At 33.2% G+C, this 22,501-nt stretch overlaps 1 protein-coding gene across 6 annotated transcripts in view; it reads left to right on the top strand.

Moving 5' to 3' along the window:
• Positions 1 to 22,501, top strand: part of DPH6 (diphthamine biosynthesis 6) — a 214,355-nt gene that overhangs the window by 61,775 nt on the left and 130,079 nt on the right. The window lies entirely within an intron of this gene.

Here is a 22,501-nt window from a genome sequence, read left to right as displayed (position 1 = left end):
TAGGAGTTTTGATGAACAAAAAGACATGGACCTCAAAAAAATAAAAAAAGACATGGGCTATCTGTGAATATCTGCTTAGAGTCTAGTAATTAAGGTCTATGTTAATTAATAATTAATTACATAGTTATTAATGTCTACAAGCATTAATTTAAAAACATGAAGTTGAAACTATGACAGGTCTACAAAATAGAAGAACAAGAACCATGCGAGGGAATTTAAGCTGGTCAAAGATTGGGAAACATTTTGTTAAAGAAGTGAGGGTTGAGTGTAGAAAGTTTCCCTAGTCAGGCTTTCCTTTCAAGAAAGAGGAGTGTTTCAGCCATAGGGGTGGATGGGAGCAAAGGCTTCTGGTGGGAGAGTAGCCTTTTGGTGAGTAGTAGAGGCTGAAAGTAAGTCAAAATGCCTACAGCACCCAGGAGGAAAGCTGGAAATAGAAGCCAAATTAGATACATCTGGGTGGTGGTTATATGGGTGTGTTTTATTTATAAATATTCATCAAGCTGTCCAGTTTGTGAATATTATACTTCAATAAAGTCTATTTAAAATTTTTTGGTGTACACGTCAGTGAATTGTTTAAGGTTCCAAAGTTTTGTATAACAGAACACCTTAGAAACCCTCTTATACTCCCTCACAGTCATTTATTTTCTTTCCTCAAAGGTAACCACCATCCTGACTTCAATCACTACAGATTATTTTTGCCTATTATTAAAACTCATTAAATTGGAGTCATAATATTTATGAGTTTGATTGACTTCTTTTGCTGTGTTTATGTCTTGAGATACCTCTGTGTTGGTTTGTAGTAATTTGTTCACTTTCATTGCAGCAAATTTTCTTAATGTATGAATATACCATATTATCTGTATTCATTCTACTGTTCATGGTCATTTGAGCTTTTTCTAGTTTGGAACTTTTGTAGAAAGTGCTGCTATGAATATTTTTGTGTATGTGTTTTGGTGTACATATGTACCCACTTCTATTAGGAATGTATATGGGAGTAGAATTACTGTGTCATAGGGTATGCACATGTTCAACTTTAGCAGGTACTTCCATATAGTTTTCTAAAATGGTGGTATCAATTTACACACCAGCAGTGTATGAGAGTTCCAGTTGTTCTACATCCTTGCAGCTACTTGGCATTGTCAACTTTTTAAAAAATAAATATTAGTCATTCTGCTTTGTGTAATGTTATATATTGTTTTAATTTGTATTTTTCTGATGAGTAATGCAGTTGTAAAGTTTTCTTATTCTTATTGACCATTTTGATACTTATTTTTGCGAAGTACCTGCTCAAATCTGTTGCCTATTTTTTATTTGGTTTTCTCTTGCTCTCCTACTGATTTGTAAGAGTTCTTTATATTTTTGAAACCCTTTCTCTGTCAGTGTCTCAGGTTGAATGCAAGCATCTTCTACTCTTTGGTATCTTTGGTGAAAAAATAATTCAAGTTATCAGTTTTTTTAATTTATGATTGTTATTTTTATTCTTTAAATGATCTTTCTCTACCTCAGTCATGAAGATATTCTCTATGCTCTTTTAGAAGCTTTTGCTTTTTTCACATTTAGATCTGCACTTGATACTAATTTCTGTATGTTGTGAACTAGGGGTAAAGTTTCTTTTTTTTTTTTTAATGAATATCCATTTGTCCTAGTACACTATATTGAAAAGACCCTATTATACTGTATTGTCATCTTTGTCATAAATCAAGTGACATATATGTGCAGATCTGTTTCTGAACTCTCTGTTCTCTTCCATTGGGTCACTTTTTTCTTCTTGGGCCAGAATACTTTTAAAATTATTACAGTGCTATCATTTTAATTTTTGCTATTATAGAGAAAAATTGATCGGATTTATTACTAGATAATTTTTATGTTGAGAATGGTGGAAAAGAGAAATTTTTGTTCACTGGAAGTGGAAGTTTTGTGGCCTCTTAATTTCCGTGAAATTTGAAAGGAAAGACTGAAAGGAACCTGGAAAGGTTTTTTTTAAGTGTGAAATTAATTGAAAAAGTTAAAAGTTCAGCTATTAAATATTTCTAAAGGTGCACATGTCGTAATCATTGAAACTTAAGTGATTATAACGTAATTTTTGCTTCTTTGAGGTTTGCTAAACAGGTAGACTAAAGTTGTTATCCAATTTATTTCCTTTTTTTTATTAATTAAAGAAAAAAAAGAAATTAACACAACATTTAGAAATCATTCCATTCTACATATGCAATCAGTAATTCTTAACATCATCACATAGATGCATGATCATCATTTCTTAGTACATTTGCATCGATTTAGGAAAAGAACTAGCAAAACAACAGAAAAAGATATAGAATGTTAATATAGAGAAAAAATAAAAATAATAATAATAATAAAAAAAGGAAAAAGAAAAAAAACATAAGACACAAACAAACAACAACAACAAAAAACTATAGCTCAGATGCAGCTTCATTCAGTGTTTTAACAACCAATTTATTTTCACTTAACAAAAATAACTATTCTAGTTTTACCTTGCCTCAATATTTTGGGGTTTGGTACTCCAAAACAGTATGTGCAAAATACTTAACCGCATACTGCACAAACTATTATTATTTGGGGCTATCTGGAAATCATTAAAAGGTATGTCATTCAGAAATAGATGGATGACAAGGAATAGTTGAAATAATAGTATAAATAATAGTAACAATAACTACAGGTATTTATTTATTTATTTATTTTGGCATAGGGAGGCTCTGGGAATCAAACCTAGGTCTCTGGCATGTCAGGCAAGAACTCCACTGAGTCACCATTGCCCACCCTAAATAGTTTTTTTGAGCAGTTAGAATGTTTCAGCATCTCTTCTAGGTATTTATATGCAGTAATACAGTCCTTACAAAAACTCCCATAATATCATTTTATTCTTCCCCACTTTTCTTTTTAACAAATGAGGAGACTTAGGCACAGAAAGATAAAGTAACGTGTTTCAGATCACACAACTAATTGTGACTTGAACTCAGACAGTTGGTTCCAGAGCCTTCTTTATGTTATGTTGGGACAGAAATCTTTAATTTTATGGCAGAATTTCAAAATAGATGGCACTATAATACTACCCTTAATTCCAGACTCAGAAAATATGGAAGGAGCAACAAAAATGTTATTAAAATGCTGCCATATAAAATACTAGAGTTCTCCAAATTATGACTTTATTATTTGCCCCTGCTCATGTGCTAGTCCTAACCCTGGTCTACTTTATCATTTAGTCTAACCCCATCATTGCACCTTGATAGCAACAAAACCGCCCTGATATGAAATTACAGGTGATGAAGAATCATGGTCCTCGATTTCCTTATCAATAAAACAGAGTGGAAGTATTTAATCTCAAAAGTTCTAGGATTGCTGAACCTAACCTTTAAGAGTCTTAGCCTGAAATGCAATGTCCCATTCTACTTTTTCATCTTTCAAACTAAACCTGTTTTTCCTTAAGCGTGAAGTATTTGAGATATAAGCGCTTTTTTAAATCGATTTCTGTTTTGTTTTCGTTGCACTGTAACTAAAATTTTAACTACTGCTTTTTATTCTTTTTCATTACAAACATTTATCTGGGTATAGTACTAGTTCGATAGGTTAGTCTGGAGATCTAACCATCATTTAAAATAGATTTGTGACATGCAGTTCTTCTGGGATGAAGCTTGCAAGCATACTTCACACAACACCCACTTAATATTTGTGGCTGTTTAATTCAGTTATTTAGAAAGAATGAGTTAGCCAGTTAGCTCTGTGCTATCAGTGGCTATAGATTCTATTTCCAACCAAGATCTCAAAAATGTTTTTATTTTGATGGCAAGTAAAAGAGTTTTGTGGATCAGTATGAATCTACTAATCTTGAACAAATAAATCAACAGCCTTCTAATGGTGGGAAATAAAAAAATGTTTTGCTTTTTTTTTTAGATGCAAAGAAAAAGTAGTTTGCACATTTGAATCTATATTTGTAAAATTCTGTCTTGTGTCTTGTAATCCAAAATGGTAGAACCCTTGTTCATTTCTTTCTGTTCCTTTGCTTTAATGTTTTAGTATAGTGGTTGAGTCCAGACCATGGAGCTAGTCTGCCATGGATCAGATCCTGATGCCATCTGTCACTGAGTAGCTGTGTGTTCTTGAACAAGTTACTTAATCCCTCTGTGCTTTGGTTTTCTTATTTGTAAAATCAAATGTGAAAGAATACACCTTATGAAGTTATAATGAGAATTAAATAAGAATACACATAAAGTCCTTAGCATATAGCATGTACTTATTAACGATGCAATCACTGTTAGCAGTGCTCTCAGCCATGAAAATTTGAGTCAGTGGTGGCCAGTAAAAATAATCCTATGGGAGAGGAAAATTTTCCTGAATCTTAGAAAATCTCATTCCTATAGATTACTGTTACTGATGACAGAGGGAGGAAAATTTTATTGATTACCTTCTAGTAATTATTTGATATACAATTTTCTCTGTTAGGTGGCAAATACTCTCATAGTCTAGCAGGAAAAACTTGAGTAACATAATAGGTGAGTTTATTATCTTTCCTCTCTGAAGGCATTTTGACTTACGGGAGAAATTCCAACTTCATAATTTACAGCAAATGGACTAGGAAGGAAAGGAGAAAACAAAGAGAGTATTATGTTATAACTTAGTAGTTGAGTCCACCTAAATTCTGAAGTTGCATGTGTCTCTGGAGCTAGGAGTCTACTGATGGTTGGGTCCTCTTAGGAAAATATTGATTTCTTCAAGATAAAACTGACCAGATACTTAACTTTCTTCATTGGCTTTATATTTGGTGTTGACCACAGCAGATCAGATAATCAGTTAGCAGTGCCACTAAGGAAATGATTATGGAAAGAGTTTGAAACTTCTTGGTTTCGGGCACTAATTTCAATAACAGTCTACTTCATATAAAATTATTTTATCAACTAATCCAGTCAACCTACTGTTACCAAAGCCAGGTAGCCAGCTAACATTTAAGCACTTTTGTTTACTCTGCACTAGGCACTGCTTGTGAACCTCCATTAACTTTCTCTTACCTAGTGTTGTACAGCTTTTAATCTGTCTTTATTCTTCTATTCTTTAACATTTTATATATATATATATATATATATATATATATATATATATATATATATATAAGCTGAGATGGAACAGTGTTTAAGCAGTGTGACTTTGTCAGACATCACATTCTTCCGGATTTATTTTCCCAGGCAGAAATATGGCTCAACATTTTCTATTATTATTTTAGATGAAATGTTCTGCAATATGTTGTTGATATTGTACTGAAGTAAATACTGTATGCTCGAGTCTCTCAGGGACCCTCATGAAAATGAGATGCATGTCCCAGGAGGCTATCTCAAAAAAGAGAAATTCTAAATAAAATAGCATGAATGAAGAGAGACACATGAATTTATTACAAGGAAATATCCTTTTGTATAATCCTGGACCTAAAGAAAATTCCTCTGGCATAACAGATTGTTATTGTGTGACTCCAAGTGGCTACATATGGCTTAAAAACATGTAATAGTTCACAATTTTTCCTTTATTGGTCAAATAGACTGACAGTGTTTTGTTTTACAGTGAAAGAGCATAGTTTACTTATTGGCTATATCCCATGTTCATTTGGTCTACTACAGACCTCTTTATGACTGACAATTCAGCCTGTCTTGTTTCTATTTTTTTCCTTTCTTTAAGAAGGAATAAGTTGGAGCCACATGAATTTCAGACTATATTGTTAAAGTAAAGTACAAATTAACCCAAGGACTGAGGTGCAGTTGAAAAAAAGCTAGTAAGCCTGGAATAGATTTAGGCCAAGTAGGGAGATAATTGCTTAGTCTTTAGCCTAAAGATGTTTTTTTTAAATTGGGGTGCCCTCTCTATATGAAGGACATTCCTTTTGGGCTTGGACATTTTCATTAATGTTGCTTGTTTGTCTGTCAAAAATTGTTTTATTTACTTTTGGTACTTTTAAAAAGCAATCATTATTAGGCTTTAAAAGTATTTTAAAACATTTTATAATCCCATAATCCATATATTCCTTGTTGACAATTTAAAAAAATGCATTGTTGGGCATGCAAAACTACCCAAGAAGATAGTTTCTTTTCTATTCTCCTGAAGTAAAACATTTAATAGTTTTTGTATATTGCTCCAGAAAAAAAATTTTTTATAATTATTTTTTATATTTAATCTTTTGAATAAGTTTACAGCAGTCTGTTCAAGGAGTCCACTTTTGTTTATATTGCCTCCTGTGAGTTATGTAAGGCCAGATGCAGATCAAGAGAGAGTGACCAGAAGAATGTAAAGGATTTATTATAATCACCATTCCATAAGGAGAGGGCAGCACCCCTTGCAGAGTCACACAGGAAAAATATAGGCTCCTTCACAAGGCAGAGAGCAAATGGAACAAGATAGTGTCTTTAATGTGATTTTTGTGGGAAGTTTGCAAAGGTGAACCAGGAGTACCTTTTGGATTGGCTGGCTATATTTGAAAGTGATGACCCTGTAACTGGGATCAGAATTATAGGTTGGTCTTGGCCACTTGGCACCACCTTTGTTAACTATTTAGTTTCCAGAAGCTAGAAAAGGTGGTTAGCACAAGTTCATTTTAGCCTGAAATTTAAATCTCTTAGTTCAGATTTTGGAGAAACAAACTTTTGCCCACCTTGGGGTAGATGCCACTATTGAACCAATTAGTTATTGCTAAAGGGAAAGAATCATCTTTTAAAAGATGGCTTCCTGGTTCTCATGTGTTTGCCCCATAGATGGTAGGTGGCCCTTTTCCAGTAAAGAGAAGCTGTACAGATAGTGCAGTATATATTTACTATTTTCGTTGACCGAAATTACAAACTTGTTAGGTGACTTTTTAACATGCTGTATACAAAATTGCAGCATCAATTTTGTATTTTTAGGGAATTTAGTAAAATTGAAGTCTCCTAATTTCTGAATTACAAAGTCTGTGGCTCTGAACCAGATTTCTTCATTCCTTTTTCCTACTTATTACATCTGGGATCATCTTTATCTCTGTTATGGCCCCCTAGAACTTGATGTTACATAATGTACAATTTATTCCTTTTTCTTTCCTAACTGACATTTAATTACTTAAGTGATTAGTGATTTCTAATCTTATAAACTGCAGAACCATTTGGAGGAGGACAGTACGGTATACTGGGAAGGGCCCTGAGCTAAGAAGCAGGAGACCTGAGTGTGCGCTTTGAATTTAATAATAATACTAAAGCAAAAACGGCTAAGCTTATTTCACAGGGTCACTGTAAAAAGGATCATAAGATAATGTATATGAAAGTGCTTTATAAGCTCAAAAGTATTATATCCAAACAATTATTATTAGACATTTGTCTTTGGCACAAGGGAGTGAAACATGGAAAAGGGAAGTTTGCTTTACCAGCTGATCAGAGATTGATGAAGGTGTTTGAGTAGGTGAAAGAACAATAAATAATTGAAAAGGACAATTGGCCATATTACTGATGGTATAAAGGAGTAATTAGATTAGCTGTTAACTATTGATCCTACTTCAGAATAATCCATCCTGATAATCTAAGCAAAGGCTGAACAATAGAGTAAGCTTGTCTTTGTAATGAAAAATCTTGTAATGGGGTTGGAAAAGTGAATAAGGCCGTTTCAGTATTGTGGCTTAATAACGTATCCTGGCACGTGAATTGTGTATTAATGAGTTGAATGTTAATAGGGTAACACCTGGCTACCCAAAAAATCCCAGTCTTCTTCACTGATGATTTTTAATTCTTAATTTTTTTATATCATCCCCATATGTTGCCGTCCTCTCCTCCCTCCCACCACCCATGGAACTTTTTTGTTCTGTTGTTTAATAACTGTGTGACCTTGGACAAATTGTTTAACCTCTCTGTGCCGTATTTTTTTCATCTTGGAAGAATAATGCCAATCTCAGAGGGTTGTTGAGAAAATTAAATTACATTAACCAATACACTCTAAGTGTTTTGAACAGTGTCTGGTATATGGAAAGTGGTTAAAAAAATAAGATTTTTTTTTTTGTTTAAGGGTGTTATTATTATTTTGCTGCTTGGAAAAAATGTCCTAAATTGTATTAAAAATAAATGCTTTCTTGTGTTTAGTTTCTGCAAATAGTATTTTCTTCATTTTAAACTTTCTATTATGAAAGCATTTCAAATATATGTAAAAGTAGAAGTATAATAAACTCCATTACCTGTCGCTGATCATTGTAAGCAGCTACTAAGATGACCCCATGATCCCTTCTTCCTGGTATTCATGCCATTTTGTAATTTCCTCTCCTCTGTGTGTGGACTGGGGCTGATCACTGGCTTTAATGAATATAATGCAGTTAAGTGATGGGATGTTACTTACAAGATTATGTTACAAAAGACTGTGATTTTTATCCTGTGGGCTTTGTTTTGGGCTCCCTTGTCCCATTTGCTCTGAGGAAGCCAGCTGCCATGATGTGAGCTGCCCACAAGGCAAGACACCGAGGAAGGTGTCTGGCTAATAACTGGTGTGAAACTGACACCCTCAGCCCAACAGCACACAAAGAATTGAAATAGGCTAATAACATGTAAATAAATTTGAAAGTGAATCTTCTCCCGGTTGAATCCTCAGATGAGATCACAACCTTGGCTCACAGCATGACTACAGTCTCACAGGTTCATAAGACACTTTGAACCAGAGGTACCCAGCTAAGCAGTGCAGTGAAATAATGATTTGTTGTTTTAAGCCAGTGCATTTTGGAATAATTTATTATGCAGCAATAGATAACTATTACACACAGCTTTAACAATTATCAATATATTACCAAACTTGTTTCATCTGCACCTCTGCACTTCCTAGCCCTTGCTGGTTGTTCATTATAACTTTATTGAATCATAATTTGCATCACACAACAGAATACATTTACTATAAATGTTCAATTCCATTATTTTTAGTAAATATGTAGAGATTCACAGTCATCAACACAATCCAGCTTTTAGAATATTTCTGTCACCACAACAAATTCCCCATACCTATTTGCAGTTAATCCCACTCCCATCCCCCAACCCCAGGCAATAACTAATCTGCTTTCTGTCCTTATAGATTTGCCTCTTCTGAGCATTTCATATAAACGAAATCATACAATACATAGTCTTTTGTGTCTGGTGTCACTTAACATAATGTTTCCAAGGTTCATCCATGTTATAGCACATATATGTACTTCATTCATTTTTATTGCTCAGTAGCATTCCATTTTATGGAATTTGCTTATGCCTTCATTGATTAATGGAAAATTAGATTTCCAGTTTTTGGTAGTATTTAAAATGCTACTATGAATATTCACATAGAAGTTGTGTGGACTGGTGTTTTCATTTCTCATGAGTTGATACCAGGAAAGGAATTATTGAGTCATTAGATTACATTTATTTAACTTTTGAAGAAACTGCCAAACTATTTCAAATGTGAGATACCATTTTAAATTCCCATCTAAAATGGATGAAGGTTTTATTTTCCTCACATCCTTGGCACTGCTTGTTATTGTCTGTCTTGTTGATTGTAGGTTTTCCTACTGAGTATATATTGATATTTCATTGTGGTTTTAATTTGCATTTCACTAATGACTAAAGATGTTGATCTTCTCATGTGCCTTTTAGCCATTCTCTTTGGTGAAATGTCTTTGAAATCCTTTACCAATTTTTTAATTAAGTTCATCATATTAGTGAATTGCAAGAATTTGTTGTATACCCTCAGTATGTCTTTCATCAGATACATGATTTGCAAATATTTTCTCTCCATCCATGGCTTATTTTTCATCTTTTTAAATGGTGGTTTTTGAAGTATGAGATTTTAAAATTTTGATAAAGTCTAATTTGTCAAGTGTTTTTCTTTTATGGATCATATTTGTGGTAGTATTTCTGAGCTAAAGTTTTATAATTTTACTCTTAAAGTTTATGTTGCATTTTTCATTATTTTTTTGTATATGGTTGAAATAAAGGTCTAAGCAAATCATTTTGCATATGAATATCCAATTGTCCCAGCACCACTTGTTTAAAAACTGTCCTTTCCCCTATTGAATTACCCTAAGCTTTGTTAAAAATTAATTGGCCATTTGGAGGCATGAAACTGTTGAGCTGTGTTCCAGTAGCCTTGATTCTTGAAAATGATTGTGTAAAAATATAACGTTTACAGTGAAAAAAATTAATTGGCCATAAATGTAAACATTTATTTCTAGACTCTCAATTTTGTTCCATTGCCCTACATGTCTATTCTTATTCCAGTATCATTACCTTGATTATTGTGGCTTTATACCAAATTTAGAATATTTGGAAATTAGATAGTGTAAGTCTTCCCACTTCACAGTCCCTTTTGCATCTTTTCTGCACAGGCTAACGGTCAGTCAGCCTGGGTCCTTTCTGGTCTCTTCTGCATGTATATGATAGACCTTATCAATTTATTTGGCATCTGTCTAATTTTCAAAAGCTTCCTGTCAAACTTCTGGCTAGTTTGGATAATCAGTCCATTGCTTGACCATCTGAATTATAATCTTAGGCTAGCTATTGTCACTGATTGTGCCAGTTTGAAACTGTTATGTACCCCCAGAAAGGTCTTTAATGTTCTTTAATCCTGATGTATGTAGCATGGAAAACTTTGATTAGATTGTTTCCATGGAGACTGACCCTCCCAATTGTGGGCATGGTGTTTTTGATTAGATTACTCCATGGGGGTGTGACTCCCCAATTAAGGTGGGTCTTGATTAGTTTAGTTGAGTCTTTTAAAAGGAGAGACATTGGGTGGGCCATGGTGGCTCAGCAAGCAAGAATGCTCACCTGCCATGCCAGAGGACCTGGGTTCAATTCCCAGTGCCTGCCCATGTTAAAAAAAAAAAAAGAAAGAAAAAAAAGGAGAGACATTTTGGAGAAAACACAGTTGCTTAAGAGCTGACAAAGATGCAGACATTTGAAGATGCTAGGCGTGTATACAGACAGAGCAGATTCCTGGACACCAATGTTTGGAGATGCAGAGCCCAGCAGATATCACCATGTGCCTTCCCATGAGATACTAAGCAAGCCAGAACCCAGAGCTGTGTCCCAGATTTACTAAGTGAAGGAGGTGCTTAGAGAGGAAACCACTGACATCAAGCAATGGAACCCAAAACAAGGACCACCACATGCCTTCCCATGTGACAGGCATCAGCCTTTCTTGAGTAAAAGGTATCTTTCTCTGGATGCCTTAGTTTGGACATTTTTATGGCCTTAGAATGGTAAATTTGAAACTTAATACATTCCCTTTTTAAAAGCCATTCCATTTCTGGTATACTGCACTCCAGCAGCATTTAAAAAACTAAAACACTTGTCTTCTCCATTCATTTGCCAAGGGTATCAGAGTTGTTACTGACAGTATGTTGGGCATGGGGACTTTCCATGCCCCATTTCAAATCTGGCCAACACCTTCTGGTAATGAAACTGCTAGTTTCCACAACTTGTCCCAGCTTGGTATGGGAATAGCCCCAGTCCAGAATGCTTTTACCCTAAGCTTAGTAAATTTTCATGAATAACCACTTCTCAATTTGGTGTATGCCTTTGGTAAGTTTCCAGAACCCTAACATAGGTGTTTTTGACAATTTTGTCCAGTTTAATCACTGCTTTTGGGAGGACAGGATTTGCCCATAATTAATCAAGCATATTTTTGAAGCCTTGACTTTCTCTCTTTTTTTTTTAACCTTTCATTATTTGATTTTTCCTTTTAAAAAATTTAAACATATAAAAAGAAGGTTAAAATATGAACTTCCAAGTACCTATTATTCAGCTTTAACAGTTAAGTCATAACACATCTTGTTTGATTCATATACCTACCTAATTCACTCTCCATCCATTGTTATTTTGAAGCAAATCTCAGGCATATTTCAACATTTTTCTCTAAGAGATAGGATTTATTTCTAAACATAGTGGCAAAACCATAGTCATACCTTAAAAAAAATTCACAGTAAATTTCTTAATTCATCAAATATCCAGTCAGTGTTCAATTTCCAATTGTTTCATAAGTGCCTTAAATTGTTTGTTTGGTTGTGTTTTTCAGTTTGTTTGGATCAGGGTCCAAAGAAGTTTTATGCTTTGCAATTGGTTATGACTTTTAAATCTCTCATCTGTATGTTTTCTCTCCCTCTTTTAGCTTATTTGTGAATAGCTTATTAGTCCAGTGAGTTTCCCATAGACTGATGAAATCCCCTAAGTGTAGTATTCCTTTGTGTTCTGTGATTTCCTGTAAATTGGTAGTTGAATCTAGGGCTGTGCTGTTCAATGCTGTAGCCACTAGTGATAGGTCATTATCTAAACTTGTTTTAATTAATTAAAATTGAATAAAATTAAAAATTCACTTTCTCAGTCTCATTAGCCACATTTCAAATGCTTAATGGCCATATGTGGCTAGTAGTAACCCTATTAATTCAAGTAGAATATTTCCATCATTGCAGAAGTTCTTTTGGACAGCGCTGATGTAGAAGCTTGATCATATTTAGATTTTTTTAAAGTTTTGGTATGTCCTCCGTCTTTCTTTAGTGATGTTGGTGCTTATTATTCCTTATGATTGATGATTATTCCTTAAATCTGTTATTTCATTAAAGATTGTAAAATGTTGATACTCCATTTCTATCGTTCCTCATTCATCTACTAGCTGGGATATTTTCTAAAGAGAAATTTTCCCTTACCTATTAAAACTAACTCAGTAGCTACCCAGTGATATACTTCATATAGGAAAGACAGGATAAATTCTTATTCTTGCCTTATCAGAAAATATTATTTTTGAAAAAACTACAACCAACCTTACATAAAGTATGGCTTTATTTTTCTCATTAAATTATTCTAGTAGAATGCATAAATTAAGACTGATAGTGTGCTATAAGTAAAATATTATAGTCTTTATTTTAAATTGCACAAATCTTGTTAATGGATAAAAGTATTAAAAATACTATTAAAAAACTATTGTGAATGAATTATGTACCCTAACTAAAGCCATATTCTGAATTTTAATCTATTTTCAAGTGTATTTGAACCAATTTATAAATAGGACCCTTTGAATATGTATTATCAGTTCAAGGGTGGACTCATTTGTGACTAGGGTCTCCTAAGGTCCTTTTTAGGTATGGCTCAACTAAATCAGGCCCAGCCTTAATTTGTAGAACCGGTGGCCTTTATAAAAAAAGCCAGAAGTCAGAGAAAACCACTAAGAGGAGATCCATGTGACAGAAGGCAGAGGGGCAAGCCAGGAAACCCCAAGGGTTGTGGCAAACCAGCACCACAGTGCTAGGACTTTGCAGAGAAAGCATGGCCTTTACTGACTCCTTGATTAGAACTTCTGGTCTCTGAAACTGTGAGACAAAAAGGCATCCTATTAAAATCCTTCAAGTATGGTTGCTATTTATTTATTTGATATGCGATAAGAACCTATATAGCCTTAAGATTTCATTTTTGTGGCTGTCCTTTGGCACCTCATCACTGCAGAATAATTTTAATTTTTTAAATCTTAGGAGGCTTGTTTATGTCAAATTTTAAATATACCATAACCAGGTCTGTGATGGAGGTTATGCTTGCATAAAATTTCCTAAAGAATTGTCTATAGGCAAGTATTTTTAATATTTGAGCTCTTTAAGTGTGAAACCACGAAATGAGTTAACCCTTTATGTGAAACAAAATCTGCTCCAATTGCTTATTATTTGGCTCCAAACAATCATCTACCTAGTACTAGATTTTATTTTTATATGCTATATGGTAAGGGGGTCACATTTCATTACTTTTCCATGTGATTATCCCGTTATTGTGGCATCATTTGTTAATTTTTGGGGGTAGGGTAGGAAGTGGAACTGCATGGGTCAGGAATTGAACCTGGGTCTCCCACAATGCAGACAAGAATTCTACCACTGAACTACCCTTGCACCCCCATTACTGGGTTTCTTAGCTAATATTATTATAAAGTCTTCTTGTGTACTGAGCCAACCTCAAGGAGAAAAGTTGGATTATTCTTATATAATCAAATAATTGTTCAAAATAAACTTTATCACTAAAGAATTTTTTTTCTTAGAGTAACATTTTCACTATCCAGGAAAATATATTTGAAAATACTTCACATGTATTTATCCAATAATAAATATATTATTTTAATAAATGCTTTATTCTTATTTTGCTTTCAGTTAATTTTAGAGTATGGACCTACTGTTGCAGTTATTGAGGGGCTCAACTAAGAGCTTTTGATAATTTTCTTTTTAATTAGAATTTTGAATACTTATAAATCAATGGGTTTTTTATTTAAATAAGTCATTAACACTTTTGCATAGATTTGAAATTATGGACCATTAAGAAGAATAGCGTTGTGATCATTAATGTGAGACATGCAGGGGTCAAAGGGAGCATGCATTAACAGTTAAACCTTGTGGTATGAGAAGAACTGAAAACCTCGGGGGATTGCTGGAGGCAGCTAGATTAACTCACCTCTTGGTCAGCAGTTTGAATTTCATCCTGTAACCCTAAAATAATTTTTCAGTTGCTCTTTGGTGAATTCCGAAATGCATAGAAGACTAGGAGAAGTGTTACCTAGTTTTAACCAGAGTTAGCCTTTGGTGGGATCCCATCATCAAAGGCATTTCCTGAAAAGTATACATTACTGCTTGTTGCAGTTAGGAAAACAAAACTACTTCCTCTGTACTTTGAATGATTCTTGACTAAAGCAGTGATTTCAGAGGATCTGTATTAAGCTTTTCAGGTTATTGAGAATTAAACTTTAAGCTACAGTGACCCTATATCGATATTTCAGTATTAAGTTTGGAATTCTTCTGGATTACTTGAATTTGCATGGATCTGTGATTTAGCAGTTTATACGTGGAATTGACCCAGTGCCCCTCCTATCACATGTCTACTTAGAGAAAAGTTGTACTTTGTAAAGAAGAATGAGAATCTTATGGCAGTTGAATATACCACCTGACCACAGTAGAAGAGAAGAATAAACATGATGGGGAATTAATTTGAAATTTTCTTTGTCAGAGGTTTGGGGCTCGTGTTTTATTGCTTTGTCAGTGGAGTTCTTATAGCAACTGCCCATTATGTCTCTCAAAAATAATTTTCTGTTCTGTTCTGATTTACTTTCTTTCTTACAGTTACTGATACATTAATTTATAAGATAGCCTTCTTCTGTGGTTAGAGGAATCTTTATTAGGAATCTGAGAATTCTTTAAAAATCATAATATATTCTAAAAGTTTAAGGGTTTGCCAACCCATCTAATAATTATAGAGGCTTTTAAATCTGCTTATTAAAATAATCAGGCCTCTGATGTTTTAATTGGTAATATTGTAAAAGCAAATGTTAATGCTCATTGTTGCAGGCTAAAAATGATCTGCTTTCTTAATTTAGGATCTTGATAGAGTTTTAGACTACCCCAGGTTTTTTTTTTTTTAATTTAAGAAATTGCATAGATATCATTTTAGTATTAAATAGAACTCTTTGAATAAATGATCTTGAAATCATATTTGCCATCCTTAATAAGCTATTAAATATTTGGTTTATTTTATAAAATTATGTGAAGTGTTTTAGAAGTACCATTGGTGATAATAAGCACTTTTTTCAATAAAACCTAAGAATGTCAGTTTTGAGAATTCTACTTACCTAATCCACTGCATATCTTTACCATCTTTATGTGAATTTGTTTATGTTTAAATTTATGTGTGTGTATGTTTTATATGTGTATGAATAAAATATCCCTAGCCTCTTCCTAAATTCCTTTTTCTATAAAATTTTAAAGGTAATTTGAATGTTGAATGTAAATTTCTTTCCAGACAGACATTGTTACAGTGGTAAGCAGTTCTGTTTAGTTATAGGCTTATCAGTAACCTTTACACATAATGTGATATTGTCTGAATGTCTTATTTTGCTCAGCTTTGCCTGGCACTGATGAAGCCTAAGGCTGCTGTTTCTTTGAGTTACTGATAATTTTTTATCTGATTAACTGACACATTTAGTTGAAATCAGACACAGCCCTTAGGCTGGGCATGGATTTAATTTAAAAAGTACCAAAGGTTTGCTCTGTGTGCTATTTAATCATCATGTTTATCAGGCAAAGAAAAATTACCGGAAGGACCATAGGGAGAGGGTTATCTTAAGGAGCAGTAGCTTGGGAAATTGATAATAGCTACAAGGTAATTTACTGCTAACTTTTACATTCATTAATATAACATTTCCTGCTAATAATTACAGTGCATGTAATATACTAATTAAATTGAAAGCATTATCACTAATTTTCTTTTTGCTGAACCTTAAGATGGCTGGATAAGAAGTAAGAATGTGAAATTGAAGAAAACTTATCTGTTCATCACTTTAAACAACTGGTTAGTTGACAAGTTAAAACAATTTAGATATAAAATATGAATCACTGTATTTGTTTAAAAAACTCCCATTTTAGGCTGACAAAGAAATGAAAATTCTAAATGAATGAAATTACTATATACTATAGGTTTATGAAATATTATACTGATCTGATCTGTAAAAGCAATACGTCTGCCAGTAATCAATGTATTGCTGTTATATGTGTGTATGATGGCACTACTCTAATGAATGAATATGCTGGGTTGATGGAGTACACTGATGCTATGGGGCCTTTGCAGTAACTATGCTTGTTATATGGCTCTTAACACTTGGTAATATAATTCATTTTTTACTTTGAAAAATATTTTTTGCTGTATAACAAAGCAGAGTAGCTCCAACTTAATATTTAAGAGACAACCTACCCCCCTCAAAGATCCCTTAATAACAACAAAAAATCAAAAAAGGGTTTATTTAAAATTTTATGAAATTCAGACAATAAATGTTATACTTTGATAGATGGTTATTGTATAATTGTACATTTTAATCTAGCAGCAAGCCTCCAGGGTTTTTTCCCACTTTCATTAATGATATGCATAGGGTATAATAAAAACTAGAATAATGTAATCATTTCAGCCTATATGAAATATAAAACCCATGATTAAGAAGTCTTATCTTTGTAGATACAATGAAGTATTGTGCCACTTCTAAATGTTTTTTGCTACAGTTCACAAATATATTTGTTTTTGTTTTAGAAGGGCTCATGTTGTGTTCATTTTTAGAACAGGAAAGTCAGTAGTTTCCATGGAAAAATAATGTTATAAAAATGAAAAGCTTTATGAACTGGAAATCTTCATAGTCATTTGCTATCCATTTTTCATAGATTATTTTTCTTAACGTTTAGTGTCCTATAACTTCATGTTTAATAAGTGTTCTGAAGATTTATTGAGTACATTTGAATTTCTCTGTGATACACATTGTTACTGTCAAGTGGAATTCAATCTAAAGTCAGTCTGTCTTGCACCTTATTAATCATAGGTGCTTAAGATTAAAGGAACTTTTACCTCTAACAAAGGTCTAGATGAGATTGTAATCGAGAAGTTTCAGTGTAATTTATTTTTTCTTCCATACATTGACTATAGTATAGTACTAGTAAATTAAAATCATCAACTAGAAAAATCACTCTGTGCTTTTTTGTGAAATTTTTTAAAATTAAGTTTTTAAATTGTGTTTGAATGCTGATTTTCTTGTAATTCAGAATTAAAGATCATTTCTAGCCTTTATTTATACTCATTCTTTGATAACCTCCTTTGTAAAAAGTGAGACCACGTTTCACTAATTTGATTTACCACACTAGAAATCGTCAAAATGTACCTTCTTAGATCATTTATTTTTCTATCATGCTGATTTTAGACATGACCACATTTATTAGCCTCAGCAGCTCAGTATCAAAATAATAGTCTTGGGAAGAATCAAAGAGCTTGTCTACTCTAACCCTCATTATTTTACCAGTGTGGGAACTGAGATCCTGAGAATTTAGGAATCTTAGCTAAAATTCTAGAGCTAGTCATTATCAGAAATATATACCTAGTAAGATGCTATTTCAGTTGTGATGTCTCAGCCAATTAGGAATCTTTCCTTTATAGATCATCTAATGATCTTTATAATTTAAAAATTCTCTGTATTTTTTAAGGATAATTTTAAAAGTCTCTATATTTTTTAAGGTTTTTTTTTTTTGAAAAGTGAGTAAGCCTCTTGTCCTAAATCTTTGTTTTTCATTTCTTCTGGACCCTTTGTAACTGCTTCCAGTGATGTTTTGATGTCTTGTTTTCCTATAAAATGTTTAGTGTTTTTGTTCTTTTCACTTACTGTTTTGTATTATTAATTACCTTATTCGTGTGTCTTTTTTCCAGCTAAAATGTAAGCTTCCTGAGAATCTATGCAACTTTTAAAATTCTTTGCAGTTTGTTTCCCTTTCAGTTTATATTACTATTATTATTTTTCTTCTGCCACCCTTTCCCTTCTTCTAAATTGTCTATTGTAACCAGTGTTCTTATGTTAATTTAAGCTTCCTGTGGTACATTATGTCCAAAATTAACAATATTAAAATGTTAATATAATACAAATTTGGCAGAATAGAATATATACTGCTTCAAACCATGATTAAAATTCCGTTTCTCCTTGTGTCTGATGCTTCTTTTGTCTACCTTGTCAACAGACAAGTAAAACATATGGAATAAAGATGAATAATAGGGGGAACAAATGTTAAAATAAATTTAGAGTGAAATGCTGGTGATTGGTGAGGGGGAGGGGTGGGGGTATGGTATGCATGAATTTTTTTCTGTTTTCTTTTTATTTCTTTTTCTGAATAGATGCAAATGTTCCAAGAAATGATCATGATGATGAATATGAAACTATGTGATGATATTGTGAATTACTGATTGTATATGTAGAACAGAATGATCAAAAGTTACGAATGTTTGCGGTTTTTTGGTGTTTTTTGTTATTTTAAGAAAAAAATAAAAAGATTAAAAAAGAAAAATTCCCTGTTTCTTTATTAACTGCGTTAAAAAATTCTGCTTTCCTGTAACTACCACAAACTATCAAAGGCTTGACCTGAGAAATACATAATTCAAGTCAATCAACTTGTCCACAGTAGGATTACAGTCTTTTTAATATTGAGCCACCTTAGTGAATAGTTGGTCTTGAAAGACTGTGGCAAATTTGGTATAGACGGTCTAATTAGGTTCTGCAGTTTTATGATTTCCAAGAGCCTTTGATTGCATAGAGTTCAAAGAAGCTAATAAACATTCATGGCTATAATTTCTGAAACTAGAAGGTCACACTAGCAATCTGTTAGATATGTATGTAGTTCAACATATGGAAAGAAAACTTATAAAAGGCCTTCTCCATGTTTTAACTCTTACACTCCATTCTATCTCTCATTTAAACAATATTTGGTGTATGGCAGTTGAAACCATGATAACTGGGTATTTAGATTAAATATATCTTATTATGTCATCTAGTTCAGTACTTCAATATCCAGAAGCTGGAGCAAAACCTGAAGGAAGGACCCAGTTAGGAATTGTGGTAACTGTTTAAGCTTTTTCTTAATCCTCCCAATTGTGATAGCTTACAGGTGGTATAAGGGGCAGCACTCTAATTACTCCCTTTATTGAACTTGGCCTTTGTGTCCCAACTCTTGTAGCAAAGATTTCCTGAACAACTGATAACTGACGATATTGCATGCATTTCTTACTATTGAGTACAGCCATGGAGCTTATGTTCATTAATTATGTAACACTAGCTTATTGATAAATAATAAACATTTTTAAATTATTTAAATTATTTACATTTGCATAATGTTAGAATATGGTTTGAGAGAAACATAGTTTGGCTGGAGATTAGTATTCTTTTTTCTTCTGGATCCTAAAATGAATAATGAAAAGATATCTATCAAGAAAAGCTGGCAAATAGTACTGTTTGCTAGTTAAATTGCTAATTTAAGTCAAAATTAACCATTCATTTATACCATATCCAGGCTATATACAGGTTAATGTAAAAGAATTCTGGAAAGTTGTGTCTGCCTTGAAACTTTGCTGTTATGGCTGTTGGTCTTTTTTTTATTTGTGTTTATCAAGGACCAAAAAGAATAAAGAATGTCCTCACTATTTGTTTCTCCTTCTGTGCAATTCCATATGTTTATATGGCAACATTCTGTGGAGTTTTGAGACTTATTGATAGGATGTTGTTACAGCACTGCTTGCAATAATATATAGATCAGGGCTAATTGGAGGATTTCCCTTGAATTTTTCTCTCTTTGAGAGAGCGGGAAAAAATCAACTTGGTTTAGAAATCAATTTGCTGCCAAATTTGCTTAGGGCAGACATTTAAAGGATTTTGTTGTGATTGTTGTTGATTTTATTTATTTATTGAATACGTAATACTGACCTGGTTCACAATTCAAAAGGTTCAAAGATATTTCCTCTCCCCCACCTTATTTTCCTCCCTCTCTTCAAAGTCAGCCAATGTACAATTTCTTATTTATCTTTCTGAAATATTTCATGTCTATAAAAGGAAACACATACATATACACACATACACCATTTGCAGTGTTCTGTCCCGTGCTTTTTTCATTTAATAATACATCCTGGAAGATCATTTCATTTCAATAAAGAGCTTTCTCATTCTGATGGTTGTATAATATTCCATTATATGTTTATGTGAAATAATTTATTTAAGCACTAACCTATTGATGGGCATTTATATTGTTTCCAGTCTTTTGCTAGTAGTACCATGAATATCTGGGTACCTATTTATTTTGTTTTATGTATGTGTGAATATATTTGTAAAATAAGTTTCTAGATGGAATTTCTGGACCAAAGGGGACATATATTTATAATTTTTGTAGATATTGCCATAATCCTAGTTCAGGCCTTCCCAAAGTATACCAATATACATTGTTTTCCTGCCCTCTTTATAGTTTTTTGAAAAAGACCCTTTGATTATTGATGCAGATTAATAATATTATTTATTATTTAGGTATTCAAGCAATTTTTAAGGTACTTTTATGTTTAGAAGCTGGATTAAGCTGGGAAGGTTTTTACATGACCATTATTTCTGATCTGAGCTTTTCTTTTCTTTTTTTTCTTTTCTTTAAAAGAACAAATAACTGAGAGTAGTGAGACTGGTGGCCTTTTCCTGGTAATGCTGAAACTCTGATTTACTTGGTAAATCTTAGCACTTGCTATGATTTGCATACGTTTAAAGCTGGCACTGTGTCTTTTTTTTTTTCTTTTGCAGGAATATTACCAGGTTTCATGATAAAAATGAGACACCTCCTGTTTGTTGAATAATCTATATGTATTTATGAATTAGGGTATATAAACTTGGATTTTCTTCGTATTCCTTGCTCCTGGCATGGTATTCTATAGTTTGAAAGGAAGTATCTTAAGAATTGCTTCACCTAAGTGTTCATGTTGGGTAAAGTCAGTGAAATTGCTTCTGTCGGTTTCCAGATTTGAACTGAATTTAGCAGAATCAGAAAGAAGTACAGTTTCAAACACAGTTGATAGCCCTCAGGTTTTGGCTCTTTATGTGGAAAGCACTGGATTTTATGGTGTGTTTTTATGTCTTATTTTTTGATATATTCTAGAAAGTCTTTGTTAGACAGTAAGCTTCATGAAGGCAGGGATGATGTCTACTTGTGTGCTATTTTTGAATAGTTTGCTGAGTGAAAATTAATCTATCGGAATTGTCTCTTGCTGGTATTTAGACATTTTACATTAGTTAGTCTTTTTTTAATTTTCTTCGATGATTGCATTACATTAGATGATTACATACTGACAAGGACTTTATGCTGCGCCTGGGCACAGCCTTCATTTCCCTTCCTTACTCCTTCCATGTACTGCTTGGCATTCCAAGGGGGCTTAGTTTTCCATGCTTTGTTTTAGCTGGATTTCCCTTAGATACGGCCAATGCGAAAGCACTACAGATTGTAGGGTAAGAGGAATGTAGAAACCCTGGTTCTTCCTTCTTTTTTCTGCCTGAGTGGAGTCTATAGTGTGGCTGGTTCTCCTCTTGCTTCAGCTCCTGCTGGACCAGCCCACTGAAGTTCCAGCTACTGCCAGGATATTCAGTTCTTAACTCTGATAACACTAACTTCTCTCTTTGTCCCTTCAGCCTGGGGACATTAATTGCTTTCTGATATTGCTAATCCCAGGTTCCCTCACTACCCTATTTGGCTTCTCAGTTCTGTCATCTGTGTAACCAGTTCCTTGAACTTTTCTTTAATTATTTAGAGTGGTTTCTGTCTTCCTGATTGGACCCTGACAGAATCGTTTTAGTCCTAGTTTTATAAAGCACAGCTTTAATATTCCTTAACAACAATTTAAATAAATGGTCACCCCTTTACATTTATTAAGGATTATTGTAAGTAACTGAATTCCTTTCATGTATTCCTTTGATGATTGCATGTCAGGCACGATGCTGGATGCTAAGGGGATGCTAACAAAATCTAATAAAACAGAGAGTACATGTATGAAATAAGATATAAATTGCTTTAAAAATGCACAGAGTAAGAGATATTAAGGGTTTAAAAGAGGGAGGAGTTGCTTTTGATTAGAGGGATCAGGCATAAAGGAATCAGGCATGGCCTCGTAGGTTGTAAAGAGTGAAAAGAATTGCACTAGGTAGAGCTTGG

Source organism: Tamandua tetradactyla, chromosome 14 (genome assembly GCF_023851605.1).
Source record: "Tamandua tetradactyla isolate mTamTet1 chromosome 14, mTamTet1.pri, whole genome shotgun sequence".
NCBI classification, from domain to species: domain Eukaryota; kingdom Metazoa; phylum Chordata; class Mammalia; order Pilosa; family Myrmecophagidae; genus Tamandua; species Tamandua tetradactyla.
This window is presented reverse-complemented; position numbering and strand designations above follow the sequence as displayed.